At 41.5% G+C, this 25,804-nt stretch overlaps 1 long non-coding RNA gene across 1 annotated transcript; it reads right to left on the reverse strand.

The window, feature by feature from the left end:
* Positions 1-273: 273 nt before the first annotated feature.
* Positions 274-1,978, reverse strand: LOC141630887 (uncharacterized). Its single transcript, XR_012537561.1, has 3 exons — positions 1,913-1,978; positions 891-979; positions 274-345 (listed from the first exon to the last, which is right to left on the reverse strand). It is a non-coding gene; the product is annotated as an uncharacterized LOC141630887 (long non-coding RNA).
* Positions 1,979-25,804: the final 23,826 nt, after the last annotated feature.

Below are 25,804 nucleotides of genomic sequence, written 5' to 3' on the forward strand. Positions count from 1 at the left end.
TGACGGAAGGAGTAAGAGGAAGGATTAACCGGAGGCTCTACATACCTTAGTCTCTCCAATAGCCACTGTAACACCCCGATTTATGAAGGAGCCTTTAGCAAGACATTCCCTAATAAAACGGACTGTTACCATCTCGGTTTCCCGAGGTAGTGAATAACAAATTAAACTCCAAGGCAATTTATATAATATTTTAACTTAATTATTACAAATTCTCTTTTCAAATTAAATTACAAGAACTGACATAAACAAAAGTGAAGTCTTCTAGATGATGATCTAATACTAAGTCGTCTGATCCAATGTCTCACGCCCAACCAGCTCCCGTCCTATCTCTTAAACCTGTCAAGTCTGCTCCCCATAAAACGGTTCATCACAGGTGTTCACGAATACACAGGGTCAACCACGAGGTTGAGTAGGGAAAACAATAAAACAATAAAATATGATATGCATGATACTCCGTCACCTCCATCTCCATCTCAACTCATCACACACATCTCATACCCCGGAACGCATGACCATACCGATCCCCGGTAGACTATAAATATCGACCGAAGTCGATCCGCACTCAATCAAGTGAGGACACCAGGGCAAGTCTGCAGAACCCGCCTGGGCCTTATCACAACATCACATCGTATCTCCACATCGTCACCACCACATCCTCCTCCAACTCCAATGCATATGAAATGCTCAACAGTAATTAATGCAATGCAATATGTATATAAATCATCGAATCGATAAATCATAAAGTCATGTTACCCGATGTTGTGATATCATACTCAATACGGGCAAATCAGTCGATCACATTTCCGAATATAAATGGTAACGTAAATCAACAACCAGGAATCAAGTCAACACAATTCAACAACGTTAATAGAGTAAGTGTATTTCCCTACCTCAAAGTGCCAGCAAATCCAATTAAGCAGTTAAGCAGTCCAGAAATAAAGCAATGAATTTGATTATCGATCCTTCACGAATCCGTCACCTAAAACAATTGTAATATTTATTATAACTAACTACTAAATATAGAATTTCCCAAAATGGAAACTTTCCCGAAATAGTAACTTTCCACTTTAATCAGTCCCGACTCAAAACCCGACTGGAATTATTTAACCGACTCGGGAATTAATTTAAATAGCTACTATGATAGATAAAATATTGAACGAATTAAACATTTTAAGAAAACCCGACTCAAACATAAAACAATTCAACAACCCGACTTAAACCCGTCTTTTATTAATTAAATAACTCGGAATTAAATTAATTAGTTAAACATACGACCCATTAACGAATTATAACGATTAACTATGAAAACCCGTTTCAAAAACAACTCGAATAACCCCTCACGCACCCCGTCCCTTCGCACACTCACACACCCCTCACGCACCACCTAGCCACCACGACAACCACCAGACCTGACCCCCACTTCGTCCCCACCACCCAGCAACCACCACCAGCCTGGTCGATCATCGCCAAGCGAGTCGAACCAGGGTGGCATTTGGCCCTGGTTCACCGCGCATCATCACCAACACCCTTGTTTTCCTTTTTACCACCACCGCAACCAACAACCATACCCCTGACAACCACCACGCCCTTGCTCGCCGTCAGCCCACGAACACAGACAACCTAGCACCACCTTGTCGACCTCCCCCTAGTCGACGGTGGCACCACCCCAAAGCTACCCCTCTAAACTCGCCTGAAACCTATACCCAAACCCGTTTGACCACCCCTGTCGACAACACCTCCTGCCGCCTATTCCACCGCCTAAAACCCACCTAACCACCACCAATAGGGACGACTCCAAACACCCATTACCACTACCCCGTCACCAACCACCCTTATCCCCTCCCTGAGACACACAACCGCCACCAACCACTCGACAGAAAAACAAAAACAAAGGGGAAGGGTGTACTCATACCTTTCTTACCGCCACAACTGCCACCAGGGCCGCTCACGGACGTCGACAACCACTCTAAGGCCTTCCTTGCGGCTCTGTCAATCACCCACACTCACCTTCTCTCTCTCGATTTGCGTGTTGGTTGGGAAAGGTGCCGCTGAAATGAGGGTGGCGGGTGAGGGAGTAGGGTTTTCTAGAGTTAGGGTAACTTAGGTTAAAATTAGGTTAAAAAGGTAAATGGGTCATGGGTAAATGTTCTTGGGTAAATGGGTAAGTGCCATGAGTCCGCGTGGTTGGTAAACGAATTAATTAACGTGACTTCATATAATTAAGCCCGTCTCGACAAGCTTACAAATACTCGATCCTACGATATCAACACGACTAAACAATTAACTCGACTCAACTATTATCCCGACATAATTAGTAAAATAACATATAATAATTATACATAACAATATCCGTTTAATTAATTATATTATATAAAATACGGGGTATTACAGTCTTCCCCCCTTAAAATGAACTTCGTCCCGAAGTTCGCTCATCCACCGAACCTCCAAGAACCACCGTGGTTACCAAACATGATTTCCTAGTACCAGAACCCATGAACTTAAGCGGGTGAAACGGTATGTTACATTCTACCCTCCTAAAAAGAAAGTTACGTCCCGGAACTTACTTCATGCAAATCTATCACCACTCATGAACTCGTGCAACTATCGGAGCGCCATAACAGCAGCAGTTTAATTACACAACATAGAGAACTCATTTGTATGGGTACCACGCAACGAAACATCAATGAAACATCGGCTTGAACAAACTACGATCTACAATTTGATCAACACCACAATCTATACACAAGTGGGACATAAACCTTAAGATTTTACAATCCTACCTAACTAAAAACATGGTTACGTCCTCGTAACCTCTTCTCAACTTTCATATTCCAATGTAACAAAACACCATCAACAACATGTAATCGAAAGGAACACATGACCAAAAGATTGCGCAAAGAACATTAAAGTTGGAAACAAGGTTTTATTATGAAATTAATCGATTGTCAACAAGTATCACTTATTACTTAGTTCATGCTTGACTTAAAACACAACATCGAACTAAAAGAACAACAAGAAGGAACCAAAGGTTTACACGGTTTCACAACAGACCGATCATGGTATTACTAGCCCTAACCTAACGGTCCTTTGGTCGCGCTTCCTCTGTTTTCGGTGACTTCTATGTCATTCCCTTTTCGGTTCACCTCTTCCCGAAGTCCGGCATGGGTGGTTCAGTCGTACTTTCGGCATCAGGTACATTAGCGTAAAATTCGTGTCTCGTGTCGCGCTCGCTATGAAGTCAAAGGTATGCTCGGGCGGGTATTTGGCCCCCCGCAGATAATTTGGGTCACGGAATAGCCTCATGCAATGGGTGGTCAACTCTCTCATATAAAATCGTTTCTTTGTCCTTTAGTATGCCGAGTCGGGAATAGAATCGATAAGGGTATACGCTCTTAATCGAGTATTAGTTAAATACTCGGGGTGCCCATTATGGCCATAAATGTCCATGGCGGTGCAAAGTCTCTCACAATGCTCATTAAAGTCGGCATCAAGTGACATGTAACAGTCTTGCGGGTGTACATTGTAGGGATCCATCCTACAAAATGGAAGGTTAACAAATTTAGACACAAGGGTGTTAAGACAAGGGATTCATCCTCGAGGTTTAAGTGTGCGAAAGATATAAAACAAGTTTTCGGTGGTAATCGTTGTAATACCAGGGTTTTGGTCAACTCAAGATCATCACAATTCGCATTATCTACCGGAGAACAATCATTTTAGAAATATCAACTGCAAGAATACACGTAAACCAAAGATACAATCTACATTGACCCCACCAAACTCCACTCCCAAGTCAAAACCGTTACCAATTCCGAATAATTGAACAATCTGCTACTAATAAATCACCAGGAGTATTAAAATATGCGGTACATGAGCATTACTTAAACACCTCGAAACCATAGAAAACACAACACGCAATCAAAACCTTTTTACTCATCAGACATACAACACGAATTGGCCAACTTGTTTGATATAAATTCTGAAACATATTCACGATAAAAGTAACAACATATGATCCATGCCAACGCAACACTACTTCCATATCACACATGTGTTTGACATCATAGCAACCATATCGTTCAATTGTGTCCAGCAACTTAGTACCACTCATTTTCAGCAAAACAACCGATTTCGCATAAATAGTTTCACATACATTCACCATCGTATACTTTGTAGAATTCTAGCTATAGTAAAAGATTAGCAACTTGGAAACTTCACTGATTTGCACGACTTAAATACTTAGGCAACCCGTAGACTCAATTAAATGTAACTATAACTACTATCATTTAAACCAATGCATATCATGTGAATCATCAAAGGGTTATCCTATTATAATTGTCAACATAGTTATCATAACAATCTTCATGTTAATATAATTGATAGTAACGACACAAGAATATAAATATGCCAATTGTCGTGTTATATCAAACAGTTTTCCTTTACATCATACCCACGCATTTGCAAGAATCACTTTAGTGCTTTACGACATTGTAATAACGAACATATTCAATAACAAAAATAACAACACTGTTTATTATCATGTTATAGGTTTTAGGTTCGACTGAAATAATTTAATACAATGAAGGCAATAAGGATAACTATAGGCACACAGACTCACATAAAGGACCTTAGGACCCAGATGACATCCTACATGTGGGAACATTTAGACATAACCATTACTACCGTTCCTGTGTAAAATATTTAACATCATTATTGTAAATATTCATGCGAGTACATTAGGACATTTAACGCCACCAAATTTACCAAGATATGATAATATGGTTTTATGTTTATGTATACCCGACCACTATACGAATAAGATGCACACCCAGAGACATTACATCATGCCAAATGTATACAAAGTATGCAAACAATTGGACTCGTATAAACATTTCACCCTCGATTAAGAATCAAATTAAGCCATCCAATTTTACTCATGCTATCATGCCAACAATGTTATCAACTAAGTTTTAAATTTTATCACTTGTTAAGATATATGACTACTGAACATGCGTGCTACCATCATCATATAAAACATTATAATTTCACCTTACTAAGGCTCATGAATTAATCAAACAACTGTGTGAAAACTTAGCATAGAACGCACATTTTACAGGTCATGATTCACGTTGTAACTTTCAAAAATCACAATTAAATAACCGTCCAACGAATACTTGAGTTAGATTACTTTTCATAACCTACAGAGAGTTAATAATTTGTGATAAAAAGAATGAGGTCGAAAGTTCAAGAATTCAATTTTTAAAGAATTTTACAACTCAGTTGGTCCAAACAAGTATGTGACAGCAATTGGTCCGAAACTTGGGTCAGTTTGCAAAGCTTACCATTTAATATAGAGACATCAAGAATTTGCGTGGCTTATCAATTTGAAAACGTGTGCGAAACCTCTAGTCAATGGAGTTGGAATTACGCAAAAATCATTTACACAATTTAAATGAGGATTTTTTTACAAAACGTTGGTCAAAACATCACTGCACAGGAACTTCCCGACCACAGTCCACTAAAACAATTATTACTCTTAATCCGTATACCCTATAAGCATGAAACCAATGCCAAAAGAACACTAACTCACGAGGCTATCTCTCATAAAATTTTCATCCGTAGAAAATTAACAGGAAGGAAATGACAGCAAGATCAATTACAGAGTAAAATCAAACAAAACGGATCTCAACACTAAATCATTCATTTTCCATGTTCCAAGCTCTTACAACCATACTATCGATGCTAACTCATCCTAACTTAAATCTCACACTTTTGTATTTACGTAAACATCTATCCCATAGAAGTCCCTTCGCCTCCCGACCTACCCCTTACATCTAATCACGATTGCTACGACTAGAAACAAGCAATTCAATGGTGTCTCTCATTACTATCACGATACTATACTAGCATGGCTTTGGGGATCACATAACCACATATTACCAGACATAATAGCACTATCAACACGTCATTCACATCCATCCAGATAAATATCATAAATTCGCAATTATTCTCACGCTCACGATTACCACAATCCAACGCTTCATTGATTATCCATCCAGATAAATGTCATAATTTCAGCACTAGGTCTCAAGGTATACATCAACTCGCTTATATCCAAGGTTTTCCTTCTAACTACCCCATTCACTCGTTTTCTCTTGGGTTGCCTGGTTCAAAACTGAGAGGGCAAAAGAGCACGCATTAAGGGCGCCTTCTTAATCGCACTGTGAGCTCCTAGCAGTTTATTCCCAGGGGTTCATTTTATTTAGACACATCCTACGTTCATTAGGTTCATTGGTTTAGGGCACGAGGATCGTTCGCTCTCGATACCACTTTGTAACACCCCGATTTATGAAGGAGCCTTTAGCAAGACATTCCCTAATAAAACGGACTGTTACCATCTCGGTTTCCCGAGGTAGTGAATAACAAATTAAACTCCAAGGCAATTTATATAATATTTTAACTTAATTATTACAAATTCTCTTTTCAAATTAAATTACAAGAACTGACATAAACAAAAGTGAAGTCTTCTAGATGATGATCTAATACTAAGTCGTCTGATCCAATGTCTCACGCCCAACCAGCTCCCGTCCTATCTCTTAAACCCGTCAAGTCTCGCTCCCATAAAACGGTTCATCACGGTGTTCACGAATACACGGGGTCAACCACGAGGTTGAGTAGGGAAAACAATAAAACAATAAAATATGATATGCATGATACTCCGTCACCTCCATCTCCATCTCAACTCATCACACACATCTCATACCCCGAACGCCATGACCATACCGATCCCCGGTAGACTATAAATATCGACCAAGTCGATCCGCACTCAATTGAGGACACCAGGGCAAGTCTGCGAGAACCCCCCTGGGCCTTATCACAACATCACATCGTATCTCCACATCGTCACCACCACATCCTCCTCCAACTCCAATGCATATGAAATGCTCAACAATAATTAATGCAATGCAATATGTATATAAATCATCGAATCGATAAATCATAAAGTCATGCCGTTACCCGATGTTGTGATATCATACTCAATACGGCAAATCGATCGATCACATTTCCGAATATAAATGGTAACGTAAATCAACAACCAGGAATCAAGTCAACACAATTCAACAACGTTAATAGAGTAAGTGTATTTCCCTACCTCAAAGTGCCAACAAATCCAATTAGCGATTAAGCGGTCCGTAAATAAAGCAATGAATTTGATTATCGATCCTTCACGAATCCGTCACCTAAAACAATTGTAATATTTATTATAACTAACTACTAAATATAGAATTTCCCAAAATGGAAACTTTCCCGAAATAGTAACTTTCCACTTTAATCAGTCCCGACTCAAAACCCGACTGGAATTATTTAACCGACTCGGGAATTAATTTAAATAGCTACTATGATAGATAAAATATGAAGCAATTAAACATTTTAAGAAAACCCGACTCAAACATAAAACAATTCAACAACCCGACTTAAACCCGTCTTTTATTAATTAAATAACTCGGAATTAAATTAATTAGTTAAACATACGACCCATTAACGAATTATAATGATTAACTATGAAAACCCGTTTCAAAAACAACTCGAATAACCCCTCACGCACCCGTCCCTTCGCACACTCACACACCCCTCACGCACCACCTAGCCACCACGACAACCACGGATTCGACCCCCACTTCGTCCCCACCACCAGCAACCACCACCACTGTCGATCGCCGCCGGCGAGTCGAACCAGGGCTGGCATTTGGCCTGGTTCACCGCGCATCATCACCAACACCTTTGTTTTCCTTTTTACCACCACCGCAACCAACAACCATACCCCTGACAACCACCACGCCCTTGCTCGCCGTCAGCCCACGAACACAGACAACCTAGCACCACCTTGTCGACCTCCCCCTAGTCGACGGTGGCACCACCCCAAAGCTACCCCTCTAAACTCGCCTGAAACCTATACCCAAACCCGTTTGACCACCCCTGTCGACAACACCTCCTGCCGCCTATTCCACCGCCTAAAACCCACCTAACCACCACCAATAGGGACGACTCCAAACACCCATTACCACTACCCCGTCACCAACCACCCTTATCCCCTCCCTGAGACACACAACCGCCACCAACCACTCGACAGAAAAACAAAAACAAAGGGGAAGGGTGTACTCATACCTTTCTTACCGCCACAACTGCCACCAGGGCCGCTCACGGACGTCGACAACCACTCTAAGGCCTTCCTTGCGGCTCCGTCAATCACCCACACTCACCTTCTCTCTCTCGATTTGCGTGTTGGTTGGGAAAGGTGCCGCTGAAATGAGGGTGGCGGGTGAGGGAGTAGGGTTTTCTAGAGTTAGGGTAACTTAGGTTAAAATTAGGTTAAAAAGGTAAATGGGTCATGGGTAAATGTTCTTGGGTAAATGGGTAAGTGCCATGAGTCCGCGTGGTTGGTAAACGAATTAATTAACGTGACTTCATATAATTAAGCCCGTCTCGACAAGCTTACAAATACTCGATCCTACGATATCAACACGACTAAACAATTAACTCGACTCAACTATTATCCCGACATAATTAGTAAAATAACATATAATAATTATACATAACAATATCCGTTTAATTAATTATATTATATAAAATACGGGGTATTACAGCCACACTTGAAGGATCCTTGGGGACCCGAAAGAGGGAGCTTCTCTACAAGAGCCTTCCTTGTCCAAAGCTTGGATAATCTCTCCAAGCACCAACCATAATGGATCTCTACCATGCTCCATTTGCTCAATCACATGGATAAGGGTCATGCTACCATGACATCTTGGCCCCTCCTTCTTCAAGACATCAACAAAGAGGTAGACATGGACGAGGAAAAATGCAAGAGCCCTCCTCCTAGCCACCTCCGAGACATTAGCATCTAATCGGTTTGAATAGATGTTGATAAGAGCCAACATATCCACACCATGTGGAGCAAGAAGAAAGTTGATTTGGCTTGTTGATAAGCCCAACATAGAACGGAATTTCTCCTTGTAGCACAACCGAGTCGGAGGAAGCACCGGAACACAACCCGGCCACCCACAAATGGCTCCAACTTTTTTAAGAAGAGGACAAAGCTCGCCTTTCGGGAAAACGAAAACATGGTGTTTCGAATCCCAAAACCGAGAACACGCTTCAAGAAACGAAGGTTTCACCTTGACTTAACGAAGCACCAACAATTGACCAACTCCCATGCTAACGAGTTGATACTTTTCGGGAGGCAACAAATCCCAACACCATTGTCGCAATGAGTTCGCAAAAGCATCCATGAAATATTTTTGTGGAAGAAGAAGAGGTTTTGTAGAGATGTTTTTGTGTTTCGGATGATGAAACAATGAAGCACAAACGTCCCTATTTATACAAAAATGATCAGCGAGTTTTTCAGAAAAGGGAGAGTGGCTTCCATCGCCTGTGCTCGCGCCTCTTTGAGGCTTCTCCAGGATTCCCGCTGTTGACTTGTCTCTTTCAACATTTGTTTTCTCCTGACACCTCAAACCTCCCGCCAGGAAGCTCGCGCCTCTTCGGGATGATCCGGGACATTTTGTGTTTCCTCACCCCGATCCGCGACATTAGATTAAGCAGTTTAAGAAGGCGGTTTTCACATCCATTTGCCAAATTTCATAATCATGAAAAGCGGCAATCGCTAAGATTATCCGAATGGAACGTAGCATGTTCTCTTTCCTCATCAAAGCTGTCATAGGTCTAGCTATCTTGGAGAAATCTTTCACGAACTGTCTGTAGTATCCAGCTAAACCCAAGGAACTCCTAATCTCAGCAACATTCTTTTGTGCTTCCCACTTTGTCACTGCCTCAATCTTTGCCGGATCCACAGCTACTCCCTCCTTAGAGATCACATGCCCCAGAAAAGCAACTTTCCCTAACCAGAACTCACACTTGGACAGTTTAGCATACAACTCATGGTCCCTCAAAGTCTGCAACACGATCCTCAGATGCTCCTCATGCTCCTCCTTAGTCTTAGAGTAGACTAAGATGTCATCGATAAACACCACCACAAACTTGTCCAAAAACTGTCTGAAGATTCTGTTCATCAAATCCATAAACACAGCCGGTGCATTAGATAACCCAAACGGCATCACTACATACTCATAATGGCCATACCTCGACGTGAAAGCTGTCTTTGGTATGTCCACCTCTCTAATCTTCACCTGATGGTACCCCGACCTCAAATCAATCTTGGAAAAGACTGATGCACCACTCAACTGATCAAACAGGTCATCTATCCTTGGCAAAGGATACTTGTTCTTCTTGTCACTCGATTCGACTCTCTCTCGTAGTCTATGCACAACCTCAAACTCCCATCTTTCTTCTTCACAAAAAGAACTGGTGCTCCCCACGGCGATACACTAGGTCTAATGTATCCCTTCTCTATTAGATCATCTAACTGTTTCCTGAGCTCCTTCATCTCTTTAGGACCCATCCGGTACGGTGCCTTAGAGATTGGCCCCGTCCCCGGTTTCAACTCAACGGTGAAATTTATCTCCCTCTTCGGTGGCAACCCCGGAATCTCCTCTGGAAAAACATCTGCAAACTCTCCCACCACCGGTATCTGATCAACTTCGGACTCTCTATCCGGTCATCTCTCACATGGCACAAGATCAAAGGACATCCCTTCCTCAGGTAAGACTTCAAGGTGACAGCTGCAATCAACTTAACTTTGGGTTTGACTAGAAACCCACGATAAGACACACTGATACCCTTAGGCCCTCTCAAAGACACTTTCTTTTGATGACATTCTATTTTAGCTTTATACTTTCCTAACCAGTCCATCCCGACTATCATCTCAAAACCGTCAAAAGGAAACTCTAGCAAGTCTACAGGTAGATCAACTTGCCCAACTATCATAGATACATCTCTAAACAACCTCCCACATGATACAGACTCACCCGAAGGTATAAAAACTTTCTCACTTACAGACTCATATACCCTCAGACCCAACCTTTTAACATGACTCGAAGATACAAACGACTGAGAAGCCCCCGAATCAAACAAAACAAAGGTATGAATACCGTTAACAAGAAAAGTACTAGTGATAACATGGGCATCTTCCTCAGCTGCTTTCTTGTCCATCATAAACAGCTTTCCACTGGTCTTCTATCCACCTCCCTGGACAGTACTGGCTGATGTGGTCGGCTTAGCACCCGACCCCTGATTGTTGTTGTTGTTCGTAGCTGGTTTCTGATAAGAATTACCGCCATTGCGGTTACTTCCACCCTGATAGCTCTGGCTTCCCCGGTTAGACCATGACCCAGACGGTCTATTGCTCGCATAGCTCTGAGAAGGTCCCTGAGAATAGCTCCCCCGAGCCGATCCCTGAAAAACTCCCGGCATACTCGTGCACTCATGTCTCTTGTGGCCCACACCGCCACAGCCAAAGCAAGTCACACCCCAACTACTACTGCTACTCAAACGGCCACGCCCGAAGGAAGCCCCAAAGACTAAACCCCGACCCTTAAGAAAACCCTCTAGCTTGATTGTGGTTGCCTTTCTTGTGACTAGACTGGCCTCCACCCTCACTCTCAGCCTTTCTTTTCTCACTCACTCTCTTCTGAGCCATCTCAACCAGCCTCTCAGCTCTTCCAGCTCTCTCATAAGCTTCCTTAACATCGGTAAGGACTCCCACGGGTAACTTCTCCATAATCTTGGGTGTCAACCCTCTTTCAAACCTCAGCGCTAGGTTCTCCTCACTCAGACCCATATCCTCAGCATACCTAGACTTCTCATTAAACGCTTGTAATACTCAAAGAATCGACATATCAGATGTCATCTTAAACCCATTGAACTCCTCTCTCAGCTTACTCCTCACATGTTCCGGTACAAACTCCTTCCTCATAGCTCTCCGAAACTCTTCCCAAGGTATAGCAGGTAAGCCCTGGTTCACATACATCTCCCTAGCACCCACTTTCACCGTATCCCACCACTTGCCAGCTGCGTCCCTCAGGTAGAACGCAGCTTGCTCCACCCTCATCTCATCAGGACAATGAACCAGGTCCAGGATGTTCTCCATCTCACGATACCAGTTGTCAAGAAGGTTTGGTTCCCCGGTTCCCGTGTACGCTTTTGGGTTAAATCTCGCTATATAGAGACTGATCTTAGAGTGATCAACATCCTTATCCTTATTCACATTTTTATGGCCTCAGTCAGGGCATCTTGGTGCTCCAACATCTTAACAACATCATCTATGTTCATGGTCTCAGCTCTCGCATAGTAAGCGTTTCTCTTTGGCGGCATCTTGAAACTATATATAAGAAAGGGTAGACATAAACCCACGTACTAAACCTCAAAACACGAAAACAGGCTGCCCAGGACATACTCGATCGAGTACCCAAACCTACTCGATCGAGTAAGAGGCTACTCGATCGAGTGCCCATCATACTCGATCGAGTGCCTCGACTCTAGAACCAAAACAGACCTTCTGACCTCTAACATACTCGACCGAGTAGCCCGGATACTCGATCGAGTGACCCCCTACTCGATCGAGTGCCCGAGGTACTCGATCGAGTGCCCAAAAACACGATTCTGGATTCAAAATCGTCAAATACCCACTCGATCGAGTTAACCCCACTCGACCGAGTATCTCACCTACTCGATCGAGTACCCCCCCTACTCGATCGAGTCATGCTGACTCGCATAAACTACCCGCTTGTTATCTCACATCTCCCAACATACTAAACAACATTATAAACTCAACATGTGATATAACTAAGCATGAAATTTCATCAAGTTTTTCATATAATCAACTAAATAGTTATATCATATGATCAAATGCCACATAGTAATCATCCAACATGCTTTTCTATTCCAACAACGATTCTGTATATCTCATCAATCTTTCATTCATATATCAATCCTCTACTCCAAACATCCAACAATTACAACATACTTCATCACATCCACACACACAGGTTGATAAACACACATACGACTCGACATACACCCTCCCATGTGACCGGTTCAAAATTGTAGGGCGATTTCGCGACTTTAGGACGTCTCCCAAGCCTTTGCATTAGCTCCTACAACCTTTACCCCGGGTTCATTTTAATTGACTCCTTATATTCATTGAGTTCATTGGTTACAGGTTTCAGGATCGTCGCTCTGATACCATTTTGTAACACCCCCATACTCCAAGTGCCTTACCAGGACCACCCAGGTATAAGGATGTTACCATCTCGGTTACCCGAGGCAATGATAATCAAATAAACAATAGAGAAACAACGTTTAAATAGAAATACTTAGTGAAAGGTTACAATCTCAAAACCAAAACCAAAAGTACAATACATGTTCTCAAACGGACTGTTTACTGATCTAACTGAAATGTCATGAAAACTACTAAGCTACAGCGGAAGACTTCTATCATCATATCGTGGCACATCCCAGCTATCCCAGTACTCATCTCATACCTGCTCAATATCTGCTCACCATCCCCGAATGGATCACCGCAGTTTTAAAACAATAATCGGGGTCGATACTATTTACATAAATCATTTAACCAATCGAAGAAAACAATATAGCTCATACAATCATACACAATCATCCACTCCACTCCATCTCCGTCACCGATCGTCCACTGGACCGACCCGCGAGTGGGGGACCGCAGCCTGTTCCCACCTAAGCCCCGCTCATCATACCGAGCGATAACCCTGTCCCATTAATGTGCACATCCCCTCCCGTGGCGGGTTCCACGGAGGGCGAAACTAGGGCGTGAAGCCACTCCCGCAAGTGACTCCACTCAGCCGAGAACGCATCTCGAGAACCAGAGACAAACAATCACATCCATCAACAACAATCAATCAACAACCGTTACGAAACCAAACAACAAGTACTAATTACAGCACAATCACCACACATTATGTAACTAATACTGAGTAGGGAAACCCTACCTGGAAAGCACAACAATCAGACGATCTCACAGCTGGTATCAAAAGGCTTCCTCTACGAATCCTCCTCCTAACATACAAACATATAATCACTACCAAGCATAACATACTACAAAACCCCCAATTCCCAAGTTAGGGTTTAACCAACTTTAAAGAAACATTATAAAAAAGGTATATAGGTCTTACCCTTGACGCAAGGATCACAACGGTATAAAGAACGATGAAATCCGACCTTCCAAACTCCGGGATTTGCTAACAATGCGATTAAGGTGATGAACGTACTTTTCTTTCTCTCTTAATTAGTAAATTAGGTTTTGAAAAGTGTTTAGAACAATGACGGAAAAGATTATATACCTTAATCGCATAATTAACAAAACCCGAGAAATAACTCCCCGTAAACCGGCTACTCGATCGAGTAGCTAAGGTACTCGATCGAGTACCCCCTTACTCGATCGAGTATCATAGTTACTCGATCGAGTACCCAACAGGTCAGAAACTATTTTAAAACGCAACTCACCCTTACTCGACAGAGTAAGGCCTACTCGATAGAGTACCCAAAGACTTATAAATACGGAGTATTACAGAGTTCACGACCGACCGTCATTCCCTCTCGAGACATGGAGATCAAAATCGACCCCAAGTTCTTCCGAAGTTTGTTTGAAGCCTAACACAAGCAAATTTCTCCCAGCAGTTCCAGACTGTGTCCTGCTGTCTTCTTCCAATATCGCGTTTTGTTTCCCCTGGAGTTTCAAGAAATTTCAGGTATGGTCTCTTCTTATGGTTGGCGAGCCTCCTTACGTAGTCTAATGGACTTTAAACGACCCTCCCCGGAAAACGACAGACTCTAAAATGTTCCCGACGACAGGTCCTTGGCTCAGACCCCTTGAGCCGCCTCACGTCGCTATAGTCGTCAGGTTGTAATCTTCGATTGACCTGATGGCTATACTTTGACTTTCGCCTTGTCCAAGCCTTAGTAAAAGTGGGGGCTCTGTAAATACCACATTTCTACACCTCCCGCAAACCACCAGTTGATGATTGGGCCGCATGTTTGGTACGCGGAACGATTTGTGACAGTTCGTAAGTTTATCGTCAAATGATCGGTCAAACACTTGTGTCTACCTCTTAATTGTCATCTACGTGCCGATACGGTCGTTTTGGCAGTAATTAGAGTACATTTGGAGTCCGGGTCATAAAATCGTCTTCATTTTCTGAAACCTAGTCAGAATGTTCTGGAATGTTCCGGATACTTCTATTCCATATTTTATAAATCTTTTAATCTTTGGCAAATAATTTCCTGTAATATTCACACAAAATATTAAGGAAAACAAGATAAATCTGTTATTCCATAACCAAAACACGGAAATCTTTCTTCCGCGGGGGGAAACCACTTGGGAAAAGACGCAGCAGCAGTGTCGCGCATCTTCAAGAGACGCGAGTCACTCGCCTGCGCCTCTTCCCAAGTCCTTTTCTGCGTATTTTTCGTATCTTTTCATATCTTTTCGAGATTCACTTCCAAAGTTTCTCCGAAAACCGTATTTCCTCCGCGTGATTAGTATAAATAGAGACCTTCAGTGTCACATATTTCTCACGCGAGTGTCCGCCCTTCTCTTCTCCCTTTGCATTCAAGACCTCGTTCTTACTTTTTGGCGTCTACGTGCTTGAACATTCGACCACGTAAGCTCGGATCTTTCTGAGTACCAGCCTCGTTTTGCATGACTGACCAATTTGACCAACTCCACCATAATCAACTTTAATCAATCTATTCGTTTTCCTCTTACGAGGGCACTTTCATCTACATTCGAGTCGAGCATCACTAAACGTATCCTTAGTTCATCTCGTTTCGTCAAACATGTAAGTCTAAGGGTGTATAATCCCTATTTTATTTATTGTTCTTTACTTTTGTAATCATAATGTAAGGTTTATGTCGAAAGTATTTCTAAAACCGATTTCTAAAACCATGCTTTAAATCCTTTTTTACGAATTACCAGAAGATGACCGTCGAGAAAGGACGAAACAATTGTTGCGCCTCTTTGAAGGGATGCAGCACCTGCTGCGCCTCTTTGTGAGGCTGCCGCAGTTCCTGCTTCCTTTCTTCTTCCTTCGTCTTTTGTCAATTCGTCTCTTTTATTTTCTTTCGTTTGTTCTTTGATTCTTTGGATACGATAATTTGAACATAATAACTCAAGCATAATAATCTGTCATGTATCATCATTAATGTTTAATTCATCATAATTCCCGACTTAAATCCCAAGTAATTCATATTTGCGGCTTTTTTGTCATTAAAATCAAATTCGGTTTTTAGAGGTTCGATTCATCCATATTGAATCTCTGGAATTCGTCATTGATATATTTTTCACCTTTTGTTCATCGTCGCCATCATTAATTCGTCATTAATAACCTGTTTAACCTAATTAATTAGTTAATTCATTAATTTGTTAATTAATCCTTATTAAATCTTGTAATTAGTTAGTCCCAATTAGTTTCATCCGTGTTTATTGCTTTCATGACCATTAATCACCTGTAAATAGCATATTAATCACTTTCATCCGAGTCAAATAGTATAATCAAGCATTAAAATCACCAATTAACATTAACGATTTGCAATTCCGGCTTCACAACCAGAACTGAGCCAAGGAACAGACGCAACAACTGATGCGCCTCTTCCAAGGGACGTAGCTCTGCTGCGCCTGTTCCTGGTTGATTTTTGTCCCTGAACTCCCGTGTTGCCTAGACCTAGTTTATTAATTACGTATTTAATTAACTATTATTCGTATTATCACCTTAATTTCTATTCATTTATTCTTTCTTTTCCAAATTATCCGTTTTAAAAGTATTTTCGACATAAATCAATGTAATTATTGTAATTTTCTTTATTGTGTTATTATTGTAATTTTCTTTATTATATTTCCTTGTATGCCTTTACATAGTATTGAACTTAAATCCCGACTTTGACATTAATTGTATGATAAATTAGTTGTTCACCAACTTAGTCTAATTCTCACATGCTAGGACTAATCTAATGAATGTTGCATTGCATGCATATAATCGACAATATATCGAGTATAGATGATTTTCCCTAATCATTAGTAGAGGCCGCTATCGAGGCGGGCGGGATTAGGTGTTCGATCAAAAGAGCTTTCTAATACGTACCCTCACCCCTTACTCCAGATCTCTATGAATATCCGTGTTCATTGGCATCCACGAGAGTCATTCTAGACATAGAATGCTAAGGGTAAAGAGTTCTTGGTGTTCATGTCACTACTTTGTGTCTTAACATGACACGAGGTATTCGAACGGTTTCCAATTTTCCACAATAAATTGGTGGCGACTCCACAAATGCAAATGCTTTTTCTCCCCCAAGTGCCCCCGTGGGCCCGCGTCCACAGAGACACATGAAACACATTATGCACCCTATCCAAAGCCGCTGGCAACCCTAACCGGTAAGCAACCTCACCCACACGATCCAAAATCTCATACGGTCCGATAAACTTCTGGCTCAGCTTCCCTTTCTTACCAAACCTCATAACTTCATGCATAGGAGACACTTTCAAAAGAACCTTGTCCCCAACCTGAAACTCTATGTCACGATGATGTAAGTCTGCATAACTCTTTTGTCGATCTTGGGCCGCTTTCATCTTTTGCCTAATCAGCTTAACCTGTTCTATTATCTCCTATATCATCTGTGGTCTAAAACCACGGCCTCAGCTCTATCATCCCAGCAAATCGGGCTCTACGCCTCCTCCCACACAAATCCTCGAACGGTGTCATACCAATACGCGTGTGATAGCTGTTGTTATAAGAAAACTCAATCAGATCCAATCTATCCTCCCAGCTACCACCAAACTCCATTACACAAGCTTGCAGCATATCCTCTAAAGTCTTGATGGTCCTCTCTGTTTGTCCATATATCGCAGGATGAGAAGCAGTACTCACCTTCAAAGTAGTTCCCATCAAATCCTGCAACTCTCTCCAAAACTGATATGAATCTCGCATCTCTATCTGACACTATATCCTTAGGCCCCCATGCAAACGAACACATGTTTCCTATAAGCCAAAGCTAACTGTCTCTTGGTCCAAGTATCTTTCATCGGAACAAAATGAGCTGACTTAGTCAAACGGTCAACTATCACCCATATCATGTTGTTACCCTGCTGGCTCCTCAGTAGACCCACTATAAAATTCATAGATATAGATTCCCATTTCCATTTAGGTACCTCAAGAGACTGAATCTTACCCTGTGGTCGTCACTGCTCTCCCTTAACCCTCTGGCATGTCAAACATCAAGCCACAAACTCAGCTGTTTCCTTCATCATCCCAGGCCACCAGAAAGTTTTCTTCAAATCTTTATACAACTTGTCACCGGCTGGATGTACCGAATACGGTGTGCAATGAGCCTCTGTCATTATCACCTTTTTCAACTCCTCATCATTAGGAACACACCACCTGCCATCAAATCTCACACTGCCATCTGTATGAATAGATAACCAAGACATTGTCCCTTTCTCTACTCCAGCTCTCAACTCCTCAGTCTTAGGATCCAAAGCCTATTTCCTGTGAATATCATCATAAAGATCTGGTTCCACTGTCAAGTCCCCTCTAGCATCCCCTTTCTGTATCACATGTATCCCCATCTTCCCCACCTCATCTCTCAGCCTCATCAAAGACATAGTCGTGAATAGAGAATGCACACTCTTACTGCTTAGCGCATCTGCCACCACGTTTACCTTACCTTCATGGTATATAATATTCATGTTATAATCCCTTATCAGCTCCATCCACCTCCTCTGTCTCATGTTTAGCTCCTTTTGAGTGAAGATGTACTTGAGACTCTTGTGATCTGAAAACATCTTAAAGGTCGCCCCATAAAGATAGTGCCTTCAAATCTTGAGAGCAAACACAACTGCACCCAACTCTAGATCGTGTGTCGGATAGTTCTCCTCATAAGGCTTCAATTGCCTAGAAGCATAGGTAATTACTTTCCCATTCTGCATCAACACAATCCCAAACCATTCTTTAAAACATCTGTATATACCTCAAAGTTCTCACAACCTTTAGGTAATGCTAAGACTGGAGTTGTGGTCAAACGCTACTTTAATGTTTGGAACGCCGTCTCACAACTTTCATCCCAACGAAACCTGTTCTCCTTCCTCATCAACGTTGTCATAGGTCTGACTATCTTAGAAAAGTCTTTCACGAACCGAGGATAGTACCCTGCCAAACCCAAGAAACTCCTGATCTCAGCCACTTTCTTTAGTGCCTCCCACTCAGACACTGCCTCTATCTTTGTTGGATCCACATCTACCCCATCCTTGGAAATCACATGCCCTAGAAAGGCAACTTTCTCTAGCCAGAACTCACACTTAGACAACTTTGCATACAGCCGATTGTCACACAAAGTCTGTAACACTAACCTAAGGTGCTCCTCATGCTCCTCCTTAGTTTTGGAATAGGCCAAGATATCATCTATAAACACCACCACAAACCGATCCAAAAACTGATTAAAGACCCAGTTCATCAAATCCATAAACACTGCTGGTGCATTAGACAACCCATACGGCATCACCACATACTCATAGTGACCATACCTCGATCGAAAAGCTGTCTTTGGTATGTCCTCATCCCGAATCCTCACCTGATGGTAACCTGATCTTAAATCAATCTTTGAAAAGACTCCTGCCCCACTCAACTAGTCAAACAGATCATCTATCCTTGGCAAAGGATACTTGTTCTTCACTGTAACCATGTTCAGCTCCCTGTAGTCGATGCACAACTGCAAACTCCTATCTTTCTTTTTCACAAACAGAACTGGTGCTCCCCACGGTGATACACTAGGTCTAATATATACCTTATCAATCAAATCATTCAGTTGTTTCTTCAGCTCCTCCAACTCCTTAGGACCCATGCGGTACGGGGCCTTAGAGATTGGTCCCGTCCCTGGTTTCAGTTCCACACTGAAATCTATATCCCTCTTCGGTGGAAAACCTGGTATCTCCTCCGTAAAAATATTTGGAAACTCTCCCACCACTGGTATCTGATCTGTTGTCGAACTCACCTTACTATGGTCTCTCATATAGCATAGGATCAAAGGACACCCCTTCCTCAGATAAGACTTCAATGGCATCGCTGCAATCACTTTAACTTTGGGTTTGACAACAAACCCACGATAAGACACACTAACTCCCTTAGGACCTCTCAAAGAGACTCTCTTTTGGTAACAGTCTATTCTAGCTTTATACTTACCCAACCAATTCATGCTAACTATCATCTCAAAATCATCCATAAGAAACTCTAATAAATCCACTGGAAGGTCAATCTGCCCAACTATCATAGACACACCCTTATACAACCTCCCACATGATACAGACTCACTCGACGATATAAAAACTTCATCTTTTACAGACTCAAACACTCTGAAACCCAAAAACTTAGCATGACTCGACGATACAAAAGAATATGACGCTCCCGGCGAATCAAAGAAAACAAAGGTAAAGACACCATTAACAAGAAAAGTACCCGTGATCACGTGAGCATCATCCTCATCAGCTTTCTTGTCCATCATGAATAGCTTGCCACTGGTCTTCTGTCCACTTCCCTGGACAGTACTGGCAGAAGTAGACGACTTGGCAGCCGACCTCTGGTTATTGTTCGTTGCTGGTCTCTGATATGAATTACCGCCATTGCGATCAGCTCCACCGTGGTTGTTACTCTGACCACCCTGATTACCCCATGACCCAGCCGGCCTGTTACTAGCATGACTCTGAGATGGACCCTGAGAGAAACTCCCCTGTGATGGCCTTTGAAAACCCATGCCCACAGCACTGGTGCACTCATGTTTCTTGTCGCCTACACCGCCACAGTTAAAGCAAGATAAACCCAAGCTGCTACTAATACCACCTCGGCCACGCCCATAGGAAGCTCCACCACTGAACCCCGATCCCGGCCAATAAGCCCTTGCCTGGTTATGGTCACCCCTCTTGTAACTGGACTGACCACCACCCTCACTTTCAGTCTTCCTCTTCTCGGGACCTCTCTCCCTATTCTCCTTAGGCATCTCTACCAACCTCTCAGCTCTCCCAGCGCGCTCATATACTTTCTTAACATCAGTAAGGACTCCCACAGATAACTTCTCCATAATCTTATATGTCAAATCCTTCTCAAACCTCAAAGTTAGGTTCTCCTGGTTCAACCCCATATCCTCAGCATACCTCTACTTCTCATTGAACTTGTGGTAATACTCAGCCACTGTCATATCTGGAGTCATTTTGAAATCATCAAACTCCTCTCTCAGCTTACTACGGACATGCTCCGACACAAACTCTCAACGCATAGCTCTCTTGAACTCCTCCCAAGATATGGATGATTTCTCTTGCCTCACATACAAGTCTAAGGCACTCTCCCTAACCTTATCCCACCACTCTCCTGTCGCATCTCTCAAGTAGAATGCCGCTGGTTACACTCTAAAGTCCTCAGGGCAATGAACCACATTAAGAATATTCTCCATCTCTCTGTGCCAATTGTCGAGCAAAATTGTCGCTCTGGTGCCCATGTATTCCTTTGGGTTGAAACGGGCTATGGTAACACTCATCTTAGCAAAATCCACCTCAGCCTCTTTATCCTTCCTAAACTTCTTTAAGGCCTCAGTCAGCGCCTCTTGATGCTCAAGCATCTTGAAAATCTCATCAATACTTATCATCTCGGCCCTAGCATACAACGCGGATCTTTTTGGCGGCATATTTGAACTATATAAGAGAAAGGGCAAACATAAACACACATCCTATAACTGAAACACGTAAACGACCTTTGCAGAACTTACTCGACCGAGCTCTCAACCCACTCGATCGAGTTGAGGCCACTCGATCGAGTTGCCCACTTACTCGATCGAGTGCCTCGACTCCAGAACCTGACCACAATCCTAAAAAAACTCACTCGATCGAGCCCCATACTTACTCGATCGACTACACCCCGCTCGATCGAGTCTCCCTTCCTACTCGATCGAGTGCCCAAAAACAGCAGACTGTCCAGAAACGATATACACCCCACTCGATCGAGCCCCTCACCTACTCGATCGAGTGCCCCCCACTCGATCGAGTCATGCTGACTCATACACTACCGGCATGCTCAACTCAACTACTTCCCACAACAACCAACATCCTATTTCACATGTTTCTAATAAGCCACATTAGAAATCAATCACCGTGTAATTCTGTTTTCATATCAACATATAATCATGCCATTTATTCACCGTTCGCCACCATATTATCCATTCTCCACATTTATTTAACCACCAATTCATACAACATATTTTCCAATATAGATATACAACATATATAAAATAAATAAACACACAGCGATCCTCAGACACACCCCATAGTGACCGGTTAAAAGTTATAGGGCGAGATCGCGACTTTAGGACGTCTCCCAAGCCTTTGCATTAGCTCCCAACAACCCCTACTCGGGTTCATTTTACTTTGAATCCCTAGATTCATTGTGTTCATTAGTTACAGGTTCCAAAATCGTCTCTCTGATACCACTTTGTAACACCCCCATACTCCAAGTGCTTTACCAGGACCACCTAAAGCATGGGAATGCTACCATCTTGGTTACCCGAGGCAATGTACACTACAAAAATTCAGCTCTCGGGCGACTAGTGTAAGTGACTGATTTCCGCAGTAGCCAAGTTAGCGACAAATAAAAAATTCGGGCGACAGATATCAGTCGCCAAAATAGCGACCGAAACCCAAAAAATTTGGCGACGGAATTGACCAAAATAGCGACTGATTTTCATCGCTAAAATAGCGACTGCACTGTATTCGGTCGCCAATTTCGGTCGTCCGCCTCTTTTACTCTATTTCCAGCGACTTCTCCTTCTCTCTTTCATACTTGACCAAAACACAAAAAAAGGAGAGACGGACGACACGACCAACAACCACCACCGACGACACCTCCACCGCCATTGTCACCACCGACTCTTTTGTTCATCACCATTCTTTTGATTTCATTCTCTTGTTGTTTGAAGGTGTGTTATTTTGTTTTAAATTTCAATTTATTAGTTGGTTTTTGTATTGTTTGTTTAATTTGTGATTGTAATTAGTTGTTTTGATGTTATTATGATGTTTACGTATACTCATGTGATGCTTACATTGTTTTTAATTATTAATTAGTTAGGGTTTGTGTAAATTGATAATTAGGTTGAATATGAATTGGGGGTTTTGTGGAATTGTGAATATTAATTGAATTATGATGTAATTGACAATGTAATTGTGATTTTGATATGTTTGGAGTGTATAATTAAAATATAGTTTAATGCTAGTATTGTTGATGGTGTTTGGAGTGTATAATTTTAGTGTTGTATAGGGTTTGGAGTGTATAATTAAAGTTAGTCTAATATTTGTTAATGTTAGTATTGTCTAGTATTGTTGAATTTATCAAATTAGTATAATGTTAGTGTGATGGTAGTATTATTGAATTTATCAAAATTAGTATAATGTTATTATAATTTGTATTGTGTAATGTTAATATTGTTGAAGGTGGTAAATTAGTATAATGTTAGGATAATTTTAGTTTATTCAATTATTGTTAATCTTGTTTGGAATATTTTTTAGTATAAGGTTGTAAACTGAGAAGTATAACAATGTTGTATGAGTTATACTGTTAAAAATTGTTGTTTGGAATATTTTTTAGATTAAAATGAAGAGATCGGAACGCAAATGAATGTACGAAGATAGGGTAGATAAGAGGAAACGTCCCACTGGTAGATTTGTAAAGGGGGTTCTTGAGTTTATTGAGTTTGCTAACAACAAGATAGATATGATTTGGTAGAAAATAAACTTAGGTGTCCTTGTAGTAAATGCAAAAACTTGAAATATTTTCATTACATTCAAGTAGAAGAACATCTTTATACAAATGGGTTTTCTCCAAATTATTATAATTGGATTTGTCATGGAGAACCATATTCTCCAATTACCGAGCAACCTCAAACCGAACAAAATGATAACCCATATAGAAATATGGTAGTTGATGCTTTGGAGTTTAATACTTTTAATAATGACAACCACGAGCCTATCATTGAACAAGAACCAAACCCACAAGCAAAAACCTTTTTTGAAATGTTAAAGGCTTCAGAAAAACCTTTATATGAAGGGAGTAGAATGACATTGTTACAAGCCGCCTCTAGGATAGTAACCTTAAAATGTGAGTTTAATATGCCATTTAATGTCGTTGATGCTATTGCGTCTTTGCTTGAGGACGCTATTCCTGACAATAACGTCATGACCCGAAGTTTCTATAATACCAAAAAAGTAGTTAAAGGCCTTGAGCTTCCGCATCAAAAGATTGATGCATGTCCTGAAGGATGTATGCTTTTTTGGGGAGATGATGCTTTGCTTGACAAGTGTAAGAAATGTCAAAGGGGTAGATATGAGACAAGTGAGGGAGATATTGTTTTGAAGGGAAAAGGTAAGATGGGTAATAAGACGGGTCAAAAGAGTAAGAAACCAATATCACAAAACCAATTAATTTATTTTCCTCTTGCTCCAAGACTTCAAAGAATGTAAGCAACAAAAAACATTGTTGAACAAATGAGATAGCACAAAGAAAATCCTCGTACCCCGGGGAAGATGTGTCATCCGAGTGATGGAGAGGAATGGAAGCGTTTTGATAAGATTTACGCTGATTTTGCCGAGGAACCTCGCAATGTTCGACTTGGCCTATGTACGGATGGATGGCTTTGCCCCTTTCACCCAATTTGGTAAACCTTACTTCTGTTAGCCCATGATGATCACGCCATACAACTTACCACCTTGGTTATGTTTGAAAAGGCAGTTTATCTTCTTGTCGCTAATTATTCCCGGGCCTAATAACCCAAAAGCCAATTTGGATGTTTATTTATAACCATTGATAGAGGAGTTGAAACATTTGTGGGAAGTTGGTGTGGAAACATATGATGTGCCCTTGAAGCAAAATTTTCAACTAAGAGCGTCACTTTTATGGACCATAAATGATTTTCCCGCCTACGGTATGCTATCTGGATGGTCTACCGCAGGACAAAAGGCATGTCCTTGTTTCATGGATAAGAGCAAAGCATTTTGGCTTCCTAATTCCAAAAAAAATAAGTTGGTTTGATTGTCATATAACCTTCTTATCGGATAGAGATCTAAATAGAAGGAACAAAAAAGCTTTTATTAAAGGTAAGGAGGTGCTTGATGATGCTCCGGATCGGCTACCAGGGGATGAGTTATGGGAGTTGATACGTGATTTTCCATCTACTGTTGATGGTACTGAAGAAGAGTTTAAAGAGTTGAAGAAAAAGAAGAGCGGTTGGTTTAAAAGAAGCATTTTTTGGGACCTTCCGTATTGAAATATATTGTTACTCATGCACAACTTGGATGTAATGCACATAGAGAAGAATTTCTTTGAGCAACTCATTCATACGATTATAGATGTAGAAGGTAAATCCAAGGATACTATTGCTTCAAGAAAAGAGTTGAAGAGATTTTGTGATCGTCCCAAACTACACATTCGTAAGGATGGGTCTAAGCCAAAAGCTATTTTTACTCTTGATAAAGCTCAAAGGAAGGCACTGTGTCAATGGTTAGGAAAGTTGAAGTTTCCTGATCGATATGCATCCGATTTCAAACGTTGTGTTGATCTTAAGAAACTGAAGTTGCAAGGGTTGAAAAGCCACTATTGTCATGTTCTCATGGAGCGCTTATTACCCGTTGCATTGAAACATCTCCTCCCAACTACCGTGTGGAATGCAGTTACCGAGATTAGTCAATTTTTCCGAAATTTATGTTCTTCAACCATATCGGTTGATGACATGATTCGTCTTGAAGACAAAATTCCAATTATCTTATGTAAACTTGAGATGATCTTCCCTCCTTCATTCTTTA

Source organism: Silene latifolia, chromosome 2 (assembly GCF_048544455.1).
Source record: "Silene latifolia isolate original U9 population chromosome 2, ASM4854445v1, whole genome shotgun sequence".
In the NCBI taxonomy this organism is placed as follows: domain Eukaryota; kingdom Viridiplantae; phylum Streptophyta; class Magnoliopsida; order Caryophyllales; family Caryophyllaceae; genus Silene; species Silene latifolia.